This window comes from Taudactylus pleione, unplaced genomic scaffold, assembly GCF_031769625.1.
Source record: "Taudactylus pleione unplaced genomic scaffold, aTauple2 ptg000641l, whole genome shotgun sequence".
Taxonomy (NCBI): Eukaryota; Metazoa; Chordata; class Amphibia; order Anura; family Myobatrachidae; genus Taudactylus; species Taudactylus pleione.
The window spans coordinates 92,428-108,621 of record NW_028285043.1 but is presented as its reverse complement, the minus strand read 5'-3'; the positions used below and the strand labels follow the sequence as shown (position 1 = coordinate 108,621).

Below are 16,194 nucleotides of genomic sequence, written 5' to 3'. Positions count from 1 at the left end.
TGCATAGGGGGATCACTACTGGAGGCCTGCATAAGGGGGTCCTTTTCTGGGGCACTGCATATGGGCACCATGATTGGGCTGTCCCTAATCTTTATTTTTAAATTACATTAATCCCATATGGACCCGCCTCCTCCCTGGAACACTTGAGGGGGGCGCTGTAGCACGCGCATTCTTCGGGCACCCTGGCTACACGCTACTCCTCTGCCAGGGCCGCCTGCATGCATTTGCCCCCCAGGCTGAAAGTTGCCAGCCAGCCCCTGCCCATGCCAGAGCAGAACGGAAGCACCATCAGGCCTACCCAGCACAGAGTGACAATATGCCCAAACAGGTCCACGCACAGCCAATGCTCCCCGCCAGACGCCCCCTGCCACAGCATCCTCACAGGTAACACCCGCCGACCACCATGCCGAGAAACCCTGGCTGTGACAGGACACAAACCGACTCCTTGAGTGAGTGGTCGCTCAAAAAGGCCGCTGCAACCGAGACATCGGAGCCCCGTTGTTATCGCTGTACTTAATTGTAGACAGCTGAAAACATGCTTCTGTTTTAGCAGTCACTTCCCATTACCTCCCACATGTTTGCATTTTATCACTTACAAAGGAATCCTCATTGCAACCATAACGTATACCACCAATAAATGCTCAATTACTTGATCAATGGGATAGCGTACAACTCTGAATCAGGCCCATAGTGCATCTCCTTTCCCTGGTGTCTTCCCAAACCTTCTTTTCCTCAGGAATGGGATGAACACTCCCAAAGGGATATGGAGTGTTTCAAGCAAATATTAACAACCTTACAGCCCGATTCAGTAAGTATCGCTCTTGCAATTACGCAAGCAGTTCAAGTCAGTGGTTAGAAAAACACAGATGTGTTAGTTTGAACGCAGTTGCATGGGTGTGCGTAAATTAGCCACTGTGACTGCGTACACCACATGAGAACTCGTTGCGTTTGATGAGACTTGCAGTATTTGTGGCTGGTCAGACCTGGGGCAAGATGCACTAACAGAGTGCAAAACTTACTGCCGGATACCGCAATTGTACAGATCACATATGCACAGCAAAGGACAGCTCTTCCGATAAGAGCTGTCCTTTGCGATCCCTGCCGCCTTGTGGACTTCCGGGTTTATGACCTGGGAGTCCATCTGTGCATGCGCAGAGTGACGCGGGGCATGCTGGGGAGGGATCTGATTGGATCCCTCATATCAGCGCAATGTGGTAGAAGCTGGCGGTACCCTCCACATCGGAGCCCGGCGGCCAGCTGATTGATGCATACGGAAAATGCGTTAAACCGGGGTTTTACCGCATTTTCCGTTTAGTGCATCCCGGCCCTGGTGTAAATTTAGCATGACGGGCTGATGAGAGTCTGGTACGGATGTATATGCAGGAGCAGTTCTGACTTCATATGGAGGGGTGTGGCCTGCACCGCATACTTGCCTACCCTCCCAAGACCTACAGGAGGCTCGCAATTTTTGTGTGTAATCCCTGCACCCCCAGGAAGGTGGGCACTTCTCCTGCATTCTACCCACTTCCTTGTGAAGTGGGCAGAATTAATTTGCAGATCGGTAGGTCCATGCATGGGGGCGGGACTTAATGATGCGATTCTATGATAATCATGTAATTTATCCCTGCCCCCTATTCAAATGTGCAGGATTTGCGGCACTTTACCGCAAGGGGGCAGGGCTTAATGCCACTGATAGTCAGGCCTTGCCCCCAACACCTCCCACCTGCATCTCCTCCCCAGAAGTCGGTAAGTATGCCACATCAGACGCAGGCGATTAGCAATGCCCAGAGCATCCTCAGGCATTAGCATACTTTCACTGCTGTGTTCCATGCGAATTCACAGCTGCGTACACAATCCTTACTGAATCAGGCCCATAGTCCATTGAGGCCTGAACATTACATGCTCAGGAGGTTGCCACTGCCTTTGAAGTGTTAGCAGAGGCTGTGTATGGGAACTATAATAACCTAAGGCTGCAGGACTGCTTCCTGGTCCCATAACCTGTTGGCAGAGTAGTCTAGCAATGTGGAGTGCAACGGAATGATACTAGAGATTTATTATCCAGACAGATAATCAACACGGTTGAAATACACTTGGCCAGAGTACAGTATATGTGATGTTAGATGTATTTGTGCAGTTGGTACTGGTGGCAGTTCATCCACATGTGGTACAGCTTAAGCAGTTCTTTGTATTTTATGCTACAATTCAATAAACCTAAGGATATAACACCATTGTAGAAGCAGCCAGGAGCTTATGGGCAGGGCTGCCATCAGAAATTGTGGGGCCCGGTACTGACAAAGTACACAGGTCCGGCCTGGCCCGCCCCCCCCCCCCCGGGGAGAGGGAGGGGATGGATTTATATATATAACTAAGCCGTAACCATATAAAATGTTGAAAAAGCTAGACCCACATAAAAAAAAAACTAAAACAGGAAAGTCTGACTGGACTGGGGTGGTGGGGGGGTGATAGGCTCAGGGCTGAGAGGGGGGGCAGGACAATGACGGCTGGCAGGACTAGGGGGAGACGCACAGGGCCAGGGGGGCTGTTTGCACTGGGGAGTGGGGCATGGCAGGGAATGCTGTCTAGACTAAGAGAGGGACAGGGAAGGCTGGCTGAACTAGCTGGGGAGGCTCAGTGCAGAGAGGGGAGGACAGGGTAGCCCATCAGCCTCATTCCCATTCCATCTCCAGCATGTCTCTGCCTCTTCCCCCCCCAGCCCCAGCGTGTGTCCCACCCCCAGCGTCTCTGTCACTTTCCCTCCATCCCCAGCATGTCCCAGCCTCAGCGTGTCAGCCTCTCCCCCCCCCAGCATGTGTGCCAGCCCCTATAACCCCCTGCATGTGTGGCAGCCTCTTTCTCTCCCCCAAACCACAACTTATGGTGCATACACACGGTCAGATTTTTCCTTCAGATATGAACGATAACGATTTAAAAATCGTTCAGTCGTTCATATCTGAAGGAAAATCGTTCATATCTGACATGCCTGAACGATGGACGATCAACGATACGCGTTCCCGTTTGTCAGATAACGATATCTGACATCTGATGGGTTTGCAGTCAGACTTGGACGATTCCATTCATTTTAATGCAGTCAAAAATCGTTCAGTCGTTCATCTGACAAATCTGACCGTGTGTATGCTCCATTACTTACCTTATTTGCAACTTCCTCTTCGGCTCCTCTCGATCCCTTCCAGCAGCCCAGCCCCTTGTTATGACAGCACACGTGACGTGATGACGTCACGTGCGCTGTGTCATAACAAGGGGCCGGGCTGGGTGTCTGTCTTGTAGGAGCCGGAGCGGCCAAAGCGGGCCCACTCTGGCTCAAACCATTTAAGTAATGGGGAGCCGGGACCAGGTTGGCGGGCAGCGGCGTTAGTTCCGCTCCTGACTCTATGGCTGCCGGTGCAGCACCGCAGCCAGCCGGGCCCCCCTCTGTCTCTGGTCTCTCCGGGCCCGGGACTCGAGGCCCGGCAGTCCGCCCCTGATGGCGGCCCTGCTTATGGGTATTGCTGGGCATTGTAATGCACCGGACATCTGGGTGGTAAAAACACCAAACGAAGTTAAAACTATGTATTCCCACTATGCCAGTGGTGGTGTAGTCAGGGGCGACAAGAGCCACAAGGGTGTGTGGCCTAATGATGGAAGGCATGGCCACATCCCCTTAGGCTAAACAAATGTAAAAAAATAATAAAAAATTATATAGTTTGTGCCTCGGGGAGGGGGGGCATTTTGAGCTGTGTGATCACCTCCCACCACATGCATAGGACACTGCTGCGGCTGATGCTCAGCAGCCACGAGCAGTCTCCCACTGCAGCTCAGCACATAGTGTATGCTGGGCTGCTGTGATATGAGGGAGGGGGTGGGGCGGCACAAGGCCCCTCTAGCAATCCTGGACAATTAGTACCCGCTCCCCCCCACTCTCGGCGCCCCTGGAGTAGTGCACTTGCAGCAGCTTTACAGGCTCTCTACACCAGGGGTGGCCAAACTCTGTCCTCGAGAGCTACCAACAGTTCACATTTTCCAGGTCTCCTCACAGAATCACAAGTGAAATAATTAGTTCCACCTGTGGATCTTTCAAAATGTGTCAGTGAGTAATGACTACACTTGGGCACTTGCTGGGTGACCTGGAAAACGTGAACTGTTGGTAGCTCTCGAGGACAGAGTTTGGCCACCCCTGCTCTATACAAACAGATGGAGCCTCATGGTTGTGTCTGTCCATGAGGAATGCCAGGAAAGACACGGAGATGCTATGCATGCGAAGTAGAACATGAGAGGTCGAACCTCTTGCTGGTTCTAGAGACCACCGGATAAGTTAAATGTCTGCAGCAAGGATGGAGGCAGTGCCAGAGCACTCCTCAAATGTGTAGAACATGCCCTTGTGAACCAAGACTCTTGAGGATACATACTAGACTATGGTTAGCATGTACCAACCTCGTAAGCGACGGGACCCAGCATTGGCAAGTGCATACACACTTGCAGATTCTGGCAGCGGGGGCCATGCTGCATTTGTCAGCATTGCCCTCGCTAACTAAGTCGCCTGTCAAACCTGCACGCAGGTCCGACGGGTGCGCATAGTCAGTGACGCTGAGGGTACACACTAGACAATGTACCAGATAGGTCATCCGATTTGGACGGCCTATCGTCTGGTGTGTACCCGACATTAGTGTTCTATTTATAAATCTGTGCAATGACATCCTTGATCAATCTCATGAGTATGTTTGGATGAAGCACAGCCTTTTTGGGAGGTAAATAGAAGTAGTCCTGAAAGAGCTGGGGCATGCATCCATTTTTCCTTGTTATTTGGCTGTGGGTAAAGACAGATTATGATCTCTTGATAGAAATAGTGGAAACTGCCTCAGGTAGGAAAGTAGAATTAGTTCTTGACTCCATTTTGTCTATATAGTTATTCATTACAAAAAAAAAAAAAAAAAAAAAAAGCGCTACGTACACCATAGTTCAGGTAATTCCTTCTATTCATCTGCTGACATGATTGCTACCAGAAACATTTTAAATGTGAGACACTTGTTATATAGATTTTATAATTTGGCAGCACATATGGAACCTCACAAAACAGATGCTATGTGGTCCACATATCTAGTTACGCCCCTGCCCCTATCCAAAATATTCTGAGTTTCTTGGATTGAAGAAGCACATCAGTTACCCTGAATTTAAGCAATGACCGCTCAATCACCACGCCATGATTGAGGGTGTCCATATTTATATGAAGAAACAGTCCTTCGTAAATAATATCTGACCACACTGGCAGTTCCAAGAACATTTAGGGCTCTATTTATTAACATTATTTTTACTAAAATAAAGTGAAAGGGTGTTTTCACACCCTTTTCACATTTTAGTTTCACCTGTAGTTACTATAGGGCAATTGGAGTAGAATTAGTGAAATTCTACTCCAACCCCTAATTATCACTTATTTTTAGTAAAGCAGATCGCATTTCAAATAATTGTAATGGGAAATGTGTTTTCCGACCATAGTTACTAAAAATAAATTGTAAAAAAATACCGGGGGAAGCCCTGTGATAATAACGCCACCTGGAGGTGGCGCTATCCAGGGTCTCCCCCGGTTACCGGGCTCCCACTCTGCTCTAACGGGGAGAGCAGAGGCGGGAGCCGGTACCAGCAATCAGCTGTGTGGTCTAAATAGACCGCAAGCTGATTGCTGTAAAAAAAAAAAAAAAGAAAAAAATTAAACATTTTTTTTTTTTACTTACCTGAATCCAGGGACCGGTGATGGCGCCTCTCCAGTCAGCTGGTCTCCCACAGTGCACTGCTGCCCGGTCATCAGGTGATCGGGCCCCAGTGCAGTATGGGAGATCACCTGATTGGGAAGCCCGGAGAAGATCACCAGAGGCCAGGAGGATGCAGGTAAGTGTAATGAAGGGAGGGGGGGGGGGGGGGGGCTTAGAGTCGGTGGGAAGCAGCGACGGTGGGTCGGCGCATGCGCGGGCTCTTAGTCGCGGTATTTTTTCTGAAAATACCGCGACTAGAGTGCGGGTGGGATCCGCAGGGACAGAGCTTTATCGCAAGCTCTGTCCCTGCAAGGGATTTATAGTAAATCCCTGTGATATTGCCTGAATTCGCAATGCGAATTCACTCGGTAATATCACACTACAATCTGCATTCAATATGCGGATTGTAGTAAATAGAGCCCTTACAGAGCTACTGCAAGCCACGAATTACAATGCCAAAAATAGAAGGACTGCCTTAACCTCATCTGTTTTCACAATATTCCATAGGGCACGTTTAGTGAGCAGGAAAGACTGAATACATACTCCAGGTTGAAGTTCCATGACAATGCAAGAGCAGTGGTTTTTCTCCCTGGAATATGGGTGATGGTAGAACAGATATTAGAGTTGGTACCATCTAATGTAGTGGTGCGCAATTATTTAATCCCCTTGGGGCACAAAAAAATTGTGTGGTTAGAATAACCCATCAATACAATTGTAATATTTATTTTAACAATTGTTTGTGTATTTTAGTGTAAAAGTTTTGGGTTGAATGTATTATGTGAAATAACCATTTTCATCAATATTGAAATTAAAAAAAAAAAAAAAAAAAGATTTTTTTCCCCATTATTTTATACAATTAGGAATCCTAACATCTATAAGATACCTCATATTGATGGCTCAATAAGGAGTTGCACAAGATAGGGAAGGGGTGGGGTTCGGTTCAGGCTTCCTAACTTAATTTAGTGATCTTCCTGCAATTTGGTTTAGGCTGTATTCAGTACAAACTGAGGCCCCGATTCAGAGCCGGAGCGCTCGCTCTGAATCAGGGCATTTTTTTTTTAAGTTTCGGCCTCCTGGCCGCTCTCAAAGCGGTGGGTGACCACCCACAGCTTTTGCGAGCTGCCAGGTGATTGTCGCGATCATCACGACCATTGGGGCTTGCGACGAGACCCTTGTGGTAGGGTCTCGTTCCCGCAAGCCCCAGTGAGCTTCCGACTCTAAATAGAGCCGGAAGCTCACCACTGACATCACCTGTGATGTCAGTGGTGCCTCCCACAAACGGCAGGCGTTCCTTTGGGAACGCCTCAGTCTGTTAGCCACCCCCCCCCTGACCCACCTTCCAAATGGGGCGAGCTGTCGATCAACATAATCAGCCTCCCCTTTTGGATGAGAGTGCCGAAGTGAGTGATTTCTCGCTCTGGGGCTCGCGCAGTGCGTGCGCACTGCCCAGCTAAGTGCTCGTGAGCGGGTCTGAATCAGGTCCTGAGACAACAGTGTATTGCAAGGCAATTACACAATGCAGTCCCCTGCTCAACTACCATGTTGCTATAACTCTCAGGAGTCCCCTCTTCCTTTAGTGCACAGTGACTTCCTACAGCTCCGCAGTTTCCTGTACTGGTGTGAGGTGGAGCTGCAACTGCAGCCACATTCTGATTGGCTAATATAGATGCCTCCTCAACCAATTAAAGATACCTAGTTCCTTTCCGGTAATCCACGCAGTGCATAGATAGAGGGCGAAGTTGTGCTGCAATAGACACGGTCAAAGAGCACATATGTCCAATGAAAGAGGGGGGGATGGACGCGCTGTCACAAAGCAGCTGGTGATAAAGGGATAGTCAGTCCCTATAAGAAAACAACAGTCTGTTTAGTCTGAGCCGGTCTAATAGGCAATGGCAATTGGCTGATGGGCAGCACATGGCCTAAGGGAGAGATTTTGCCCACCCTTGATCGAATACATTGAAGGTAGTCCAAATTGATAAATCTTCCTTGTGCAGAGTCCATTCTCCTGGATGAACATGCGCAGAAGATGTGGAAAAACCAACATTACTTGACCTTGAGTTGGGGTGCCAGATTGCCTGAAAAGACTAAAGGTGCGTACACACTGGGCGGTAAAGTGGACGACTGAACGATAACGATATCGTTATGTCGTCCACTTTACCGTCCATTTTTAACCCCAAAAAGATGGACGACAACGACGCGCGTTCCCGCGAGTCGTTCATCATCGTTAATCGGGCTGACATGCAGGCCAATCTGATGATCTCGTCAGGTTGCTGCATGTCAGGGAATGGGGGAAGAGAGCCCGGCGCTGAACGATATCGTTAATGATATCGTTCAGCGGCTGTGCTCAATGACATGAACAACATTGAGCACAGCCTGCCGGGGACAACACTACACGATATCACTCAGGGAGCATATCATGTAGTGTGTACCCACCTTAAGACACTTTCTGCACTCAAGAACTGCAGGGGAGTGAGAGGGAGTGAAGCAAAAAGTAGTAAACTTTGCATCTTTGCAAAACCATATTTGCCAACTATCTGGCTGCCGCCTCCAGGAGGGGACAATTAGGTCAGCACAGCATATTGGGTGGTGCAGAATAGGTGGACAGTGCTGGGAGCACAACAGCGTCCTCTCTATACACTGCAGAGATTACTGGCATTGTAAAGCAGTGCTACAATGACAATTCACAATGAATTGCATCAGCCACTGTCCAGACTGCCCACTTCACACTGGAAGTGGGCAGCACCGGGCAGATGCAGGCAGCTCTAGGAAACTTCACAACTCTTACAGGTGGCTGGAATCACCACCTGAGATTTGGGAACCTCCCAGCCTTTGCGGGAGAGTAGGAAAGTCTAGGAAATACCATGTTGCACTGCAGGTGGAGCATATTTAAAGTGTGCAGAAAGATTTATATTTGAGAGGACAGTGTTCAAACTCTAATTTAATAGCAGCAGCATTTGTGGGGTACATGGAAAAGCATTCAGTACTTACTCTGCATGTAAAAATAAATATATTTGCATCCCTTGCATTAAAATATGGTTTGTCCAGGTACACTGTTCTCGTGAACAGTTCCACAATCCACTACCAATTAATGAAAGAAAGAAAGAACTGCACTGGGTAGTGAAATTAAAGACTTAATAAAGTTATATTTAATCAAAGATATTCTGGTTTACATTGCTTTAACATGGAGAAATTACACAGTGCTACAATGACTGCATCACATTTATCTGGTTACCAACATATATATTCAGGAGTATAGAGAGCAGTGCTGGCCTGGGGAAGAAGGGCAGCATGGCCTAATTGTGTGGAGTAGTGGCCACACCCCCTTAGGATAATAAAAAATAAATCATCTTTTTTTGGCGCTGGGGAGGATGGGTGCTGTGAGCCCCTCAGCCCAGCGAAAAGCCAGGCTGGTAAGTAACCTAACCCTCCCCTCTCCCCCCTAACCCTCCCTTGGTGGTGCTTAACCCCAAGTCTCCCCAGAGGTTCCTAAAATCTATTTCTCTCTCCGCCTGCTCCATATTGACCCGCGAATCGTGGCAATATTGTGGTGAGGGGGTGGGGCTTAAGAACAGATTGCCTGCACTCCAGTCTGTCCGGGGGGGGGTTCTGGGTACTCAGAACCCCACGTGCGCTACTGCCGGACTTGCCTCATTCAGGATGGTGTGTCAGGATTCTGGCGTCAGGATTAAGAGATAGGGATCTGGATTTCAACGTCTATCTTAAGTAGGGGTGTGCACCGGCCACTTTTCGTGTTTCGGTTTTGGATCTGGATCTTTCTTCGTGTTTTGGATCTGGATTGGTTTTGCCAAAACCACCCTTCCGTGTTTTGGGTTCTGGGTTTTGTGTTTTGGATCTGTATTTTTTTGAAAAAAAAAAAGCATAAAAACAGCTAAAATCACAGAATTTGTAGGTTTTTCTGCTCCTATGCTATTATTAACCTCAATAACCTTAATTTCCACTCATTTCAAGTCTATTCTGAACACCTCACAATAGTGTTTTTATGTCCAAAAGGTTGCACCGAGGTAGCTGGATGACTATGCTAAGCGACACGAGTTGGCGGCACAAACACGTGACCCATCTAGGCGTGAAACTGCAGTGGCAGACAGGATGGCAGTTTGAAAAACTAGGCCCCAAACTGTACATAATGCAAAGAAAAAAAAAAGAGGTGCAAGATGGAATTGTCCTTGGGCCCTCCCACCCACCCTTATGTTGTATAAACAGGACATGCACACTTTAACAAACCAATCATTTCAGCGCCAGGGTCTGCCACACAACTGTGGCTGAAATGATTGGTTCGTTTGGGCCCCCACAAAACAAGCTGGCAATTAATGTGTCCCTGCACAAACTGGCTCTACGGAGGCAAGATGTCATCCTCATCCACCGATTCCTCACCCTCTTCAGTGTGTACATCCTCACAAAGTATTAACTCGTCCCCACTTGAATCCACCACCACAGGTCCCTCTGTACCTTCTGGAGGCTGGTCTCCCTGGAAGAGCTGATAATTCATTTTGATGAACATCATTTTCTCCACATTCTGTGGAAGCAACCTCCTACGCCTTTCGCTGACAAGGTTCCCGGCTGCACTAAACACTCTTTCGGAGTACACACTGGAGGGGGGGCAACTCAGGTAAAATAGAGCCAGTTTGTACAGGGGCCTCCAAATTGCCTCTTTTTCCTGCCAGTACAGGTATGGACTGTCTGACATGCCTACTTGGATGCTGTCACCGATGTAATCCTCCACCATTCTGTCAATGGTGACAGTATCATATGCAGTGACAGTAGACATGTCAGAAATTGTTGCCAGGTCCTTCAGTCCGGACCAGATGTCCAAACTTGGTCCTGCCTGCCCTGCATCACCGCCAGCGGGTTGCTTAGGATCCCCAAGTTTTTTCCTGGCAGCCCCAGTTGCGGGAGAAAATGAAGAAGGAGCCGTTGACGTGTCACGTTCCGCTTCAGCTGACTGTGTTCACCAGCAGGTCTTTGCACCTCTGCAGGCTTGTGTCGGCCGGAAAGAGACACCACATAGACTTTAAACCTAGGATCGAGCACGATGGCCAAAATGTAGTGGTCTGATTTCAACAGATTGAGCACCCTGGAATCCTGGCAAAGCGAATGAAGGGCTTCATCCACAAGTCCCACATGCAGAGCGGAATCGCTCCGTCTTAACTCCTCCTTCACTTTCTCCAGCTGCTTCTGCAAAAGCCTGATGAGGGGAATGACCTGACTCAAGCTGGCAGTGTCTGAACTGACTTCACGTGTGGCAAGTTCAAAGGGCTGGAGAACCTTGCACAACACGGAAATCATTCTCCACTGCGCTTGAGTCAGGTGCATACCCCCTCCTTTGCCTATGTCATAGGTGGATGTATAGGCTTGTATGGCCTTTTGCTGCTCCTCCATCCTCTGAAGCATATAGAGGGTTGAGTTCCACCGCGTCACAACCTCTTGCTTCAGGTGATGGCGGGGCAGGTTCAAGAGTGTTTGCTGGCGCTCCAGTCTTCAGCACGCAGTCGCTGAATGGCGAAAGTGGCCAGAAATTTTTCGGGCCACCCAAAGCGTCTACTGCACGCCCCTGTCGCTTTTCAGAAAATTCTGCACCACCAAGTTTATTGTGTGAGCAAAACATGGTACGTGCTGGAATTTGCCCAGATGTAATGCCCGCACAATATTGGTGGCGTTGTCAGATATCACAAATCCCCAGGAGAGTCTAAGTGGGGTAAGCCACTGGGCGATGATTTCCCTCAGTTTCTCTAAGAGGTTGTCGGCGGTGTGCCTCTTACTGAAACCGGTGATACACAGCGTAGCCTGCCTTGTAACAAGCTGGCGTTTCTGAGATGCTGCTACTGGTGACGCTGCTGCTGTTGCTGCGTAAGGTGATACATCTACCCAGTGGGCTGTCACAGTCATATAGTCCTTAGTCTGCCCTGTTCCACTTGTCCGTGGTTAAGCGGACATTGTGTACAACGGCATTTTTCAGGACACTTTTTCTGACGTTTCTGTACAGTCTCGGTATCGCCTGCCTAGTGAAGTGGAATCTAGACGGGATTTGGAACCGGGGACACACTACCTCCAGCAATTGTCTAAATCCCACTGCACTAATGGCGGATACCGGACGCACGTCTAACACCAACATAGCAGTCAAGGCCTCAGTTATACGTTTTGCTTCAGGATGACTGCTGTCGTACTTCATCCTCTTCGCTAAGGACTGTTGGAGGGTCAATTGTTTAGTAACAGTAGTGGTGTTCCTACTTCCTCTCTGGGATGATGAACGACTCCCAGCAGCAGCAACAGCAGCAGCGGCAGCAGCAGTAGGCGTAGCAATGCAGGATCCTCCTGAGGAATCCCGGATAGGAGAGTCAGTCATGCCAGTGACATGGCCTGCAGGACTACTTCCGATCCTGACTAAGGAGGAAATTGATGAGGAGGGAGTTGACGGTGTGGTTTGCAGGCGCTTGGATACAACAGGACAACGGGATTTAGGTGTCCCTGGACTGCTTACGGTCTTAGCCAAAGTTTCTGAACTTGACAGTAACTTTTTATGAACGCGCTGCAGGTGCCGTATAAGGGAGGATGTTCCTAGGTGGTTGACGTCCCTACCCCTACTTATTCCACCTTTACATATGGTACATATGGCAAGACAGTTGTTGTCCGGATTTGGATAAAAATATTGTCAGACCAAAGAGGTGGAATGTTTGGTCTTCTGCCCAGGCATGACAGTGATGGGCTTTTTCATCCCACGGACAACAACTGTCTCCCCCGGAGCCTGATTTAAACAAACCACATCACCATCAGAATCCTCCTCGCCAACTTCCTCCTCAGCGCCAGCTACACCAGTATCCTCATCCTGTTGTACTTCAACAGTGACCTCTTCAATTTGCATATCAGCAAGTGGACTGTGGGTGCTCCTTTCAGCACTTGGAGGGGGCGTGCAAATGGTGGAAAGAGCCACCTCTTCCCGTCCAGTGCTGGGAAGGTCAGGCATCGCAACCACCACCACACTTGGACTCACCTTGGGGATTTGTGATATCTTCTTAGAAAGCACAGTTCTTCGCTGTGTTTTTGCCAGCTTAACTCTTTTTTTGATTTTTTTAGTGGGAGGAGGGCTTCCATCGTCATGTGAAGCTGAACCACTAGTCATGAACATACTAGGGATCGACCTTAGCCGTTCCTTGCCACTCCGTGTCGTAAATGGCATATTGGCAAGTTTACGTTTCTCTTCAGATGATTTAAATGTTTTTTTCAAGGTCATTTTCCTGAACTTTGTCATTTGGGATTGTATGTGCCCTCTACTATGACATTGGGCATCAGCCTTGGCAGACGACGTTGATGGCATGTTATCGTCTATGTCATGACTAGTGGCAGCAGCTTCAGCACTAGGAGGAAGTGGTTCTTGATCTTTCTCTATTTTATTTTTATCGGAGAAAGTTTGGTCCTCCATTTATGTTATATCGATTTGATATATACGTGCGGCTAAACACAGAAAATATTTTTTTATTTTTGCTGGAGAGTAGTGCACTTTGTGGGTTACACCAGCCTTTAAGAAATGAGCCAGCCGGCTCTTTACTTATGGGACACAGGCGCACGCTTGGCGCTGCTCCTTTGTTGATGCACGTGCGGCTACTGCGCACACAATTCACAAACACAGAAAATATATTATTTTTTTTAGCACTTGGGGAGAGCACCCCTGATGGACAGAGCACCCCCTGGACAACACTACAGCATCCCTTTAGGACTGGGACACTGCACAGGACTTTGGAGTGGACACAGCCCCTATGGAGAACTGACTGCACAACAGTCCAGCCAGCCCCTATGGACTTTGAAGTAGTGGACACAGCCCCTATTAACAACAGCAGCACAGCCAGCCCCTATGGACTTTGAAGTAGTGGACAACAGCAGCACTACACTACACTACCCTACCCCAACTCCCACCCTCCCTCTTCACTGTCCACAGCCGAGTGAGAAAATGGCGCCGACGCGGGTACCTTATATAGGATCCAAAACCCGCGAGACTCGGAAGGCGGGATGATGACGTTTTGCCTCGATTTCAGATCCGAGTCAGGCGGGAAAAGTCGAGCCTGACTCGGATCGGACTCGGATTAGGGGGGCTCGGATTTCAGAAATCCGAACCCGCTCACCCCTAATCTTAAGTCCTGTGTCGGGCTTCAATAGTCGGCATTTAGACCAGCGGCATCTCGTCCAGTGGTCTAATAACTACATCCGCATACACAATATAGTGCAGGCATAGTCTATTTTACAATTGGGAACAAAAGAAGACTGGATAATAGACAGGACCCTGCTCACAAGCTGTAGGGAAATACACACCACAGTTACCTAAAATATACAGAATCAGCTGTCAAAAGGCTCATATCGTAAATTGGTTTGCACATTCCCTATTGCAACTCAATGCATTGATGTACATCTCTATGAAATGCACTGAAGTATCTCAGCCATCCTGCTGTACTTTTGCAACTCTCTGCAGTTTAGATATATTCAGAGGGGAGTTTGGGCTCTTCTCTATTGGCAGCAAAAATAGTCAACCCAAGTATACTTCTCATATATACAGCTGAAAAGCACAGAATGAAGTCACTAACATTATATGGTATAAATTGAGAACTTCTTGTTCAAAGCAATCATGTACAAGGAATAACCACTACTTCAAAGTCAGTAGGAACTATGCCACAACGATACAAATGTTCTACATTATACTGAAACACTACTGATATGGCACAAACTACACCCCGTACTATAAGATTTTACACCCCACAATAACATCCACATGTGTAGTGCTGCAGTGCACAATGCAGAACATGAACCCCACATTAAGCAACAGCCTGCACTACACTACCACCCACACATATGCTATGCTGCAATCAGGGCAGTTTCTAGAGAGGAGGGGGCCCGTGCGCAGTCTGACATAGGCCCCCCTCCTCTCCGCCCAGCGGCGCACTGTTCTGTGAACGGCCAGCACCGGTGATAGACTCTGGGCACTAGAGTGGGCCCAGAGTATTGTGTATGCACAGGTCACCGGGAAAACAGCCACGGTGGCCATTTTCCCTGTACTGCGCATACGACGGGATAATGGCCACTGCAGTCATTTTCCAGGCGTTTCACAGCGCCGGACCCCCACGCCGACATGGGACTCTGGAGAGGTAAGTAATATTATGGGTGCAGGGTATGTGGAAATATTGCTCATAGCAACCAGATTCTAGCTATTATCTTCCAGAAGGTGCTAGATAAATAAGTAGAATCTGATTGGTTGCTCTGGGCAACAACTTTACTTCTGAAAATCAGCACTTCGATAAATATACCCCATAGGATTTGACAGCAGATAAGAACCATTTGGCCCATCTAGTGTTAGCTTATTCAAAACACAGTATACTTATTATAAAGCTTACACAAAACAAAAAACAAACAAAAAACCCCTCACCTTACAAACATCTCTATAAATATAACCTGGTCAGTTTTGCGAGTTTTAAAATTAAACTTTCACCGGACAATTTTTACTTCCCTTGCACCTCACTTCCTACCCACTTTACTCATTGCACTTACTGCAGATATAAGGCATAGCAACCAGTGTCCATGGCCTGATAGCATCTATGGAGTATAGGAGTATTGATCCACTGACTCCCAGGTAACAAAAGACAGTTTATGGTTTCAAGTTAGGTTATGTATTTCACATATTTCAGGCTTGTGAATCATACAAGTGCACCTATGTGAAACCAAATTCAATTCTATATTGCAATCTCATATTAAAAGATAACTGTCAAATAACTTACATTTAATCCAATTTATCACTTGACAAATACTAATTACATACCAAAAATGAAGCTCCTAGCTTTGCCGTTATTCAAATGTTTCAATCACTTCCTTACTCTCCCAGAAGCATTGGATTTAGCACCAGCTGCATCTGGTCTTTTATTCACCTCCAATCACTTGGTGTGTCCTGATTACCATGTAATGACTTTCAGCTTGTTTGAGGGATATTACAAAGGCTACATAATGCTAGTGGGTTGCAATCTGAAGATGGTGTAAACCAGTGTTTCCCAAACTCATTCCCCAGGAGCACTAATACCCCTTTTACACCAGAGCTAAAACCTGGGTTATTGCAGGGTTAACCCGGGTAGCTCCTTGGTGCAAAAGGGGACAGGGTTGGATTCCCGGGTCGAGTGACCCGGCAATTCAACACAGGTAACGTGCAGGGTTTAACACGGGAATGACCCATGAAACCCTGCAGTGTAAACGGCGCGATCCGGGTCATGATGCCCTGGAGCGCTCCTCATGCCAGCCGATTGCCCGGATTCAGTGGCGCTTGGAGATGACGTCATCTTCAAGCATCCATTTCCGCGCCGGAAGAGCCAGGTCACTGCAGACCCGGCTCCGGTGTGAACGGCGCCGGCTCGGGAATATCCTGGGTCGGCATCGGTTAAATTCCGGGTCTGATCCAGTTTGGAACCCT

General features: G+C 48.1%; 1 protein-coding gene across 1 annotated transcript in view; it reads right to left on the bottom strand.

The window, feature by feature from the left end:
* Window positions 1–15,670, bottom strand: part of LOC148479042 (uncharacterized) — a 67,818-nt gene extending 52,148 nt beyond the window's left edge. The window contains exon 1 of the mRNA XM_088455007.1: window positions 15,556–15,670. The gene's annotated coding sequence lies outside the window, so the exon portion shown is untranslated. The remainder of the gene's footprint in view (window positions 1–15,555) is intronic.
* Window positions 15,671–16,194: the final 524 nt, after the last annotated feature.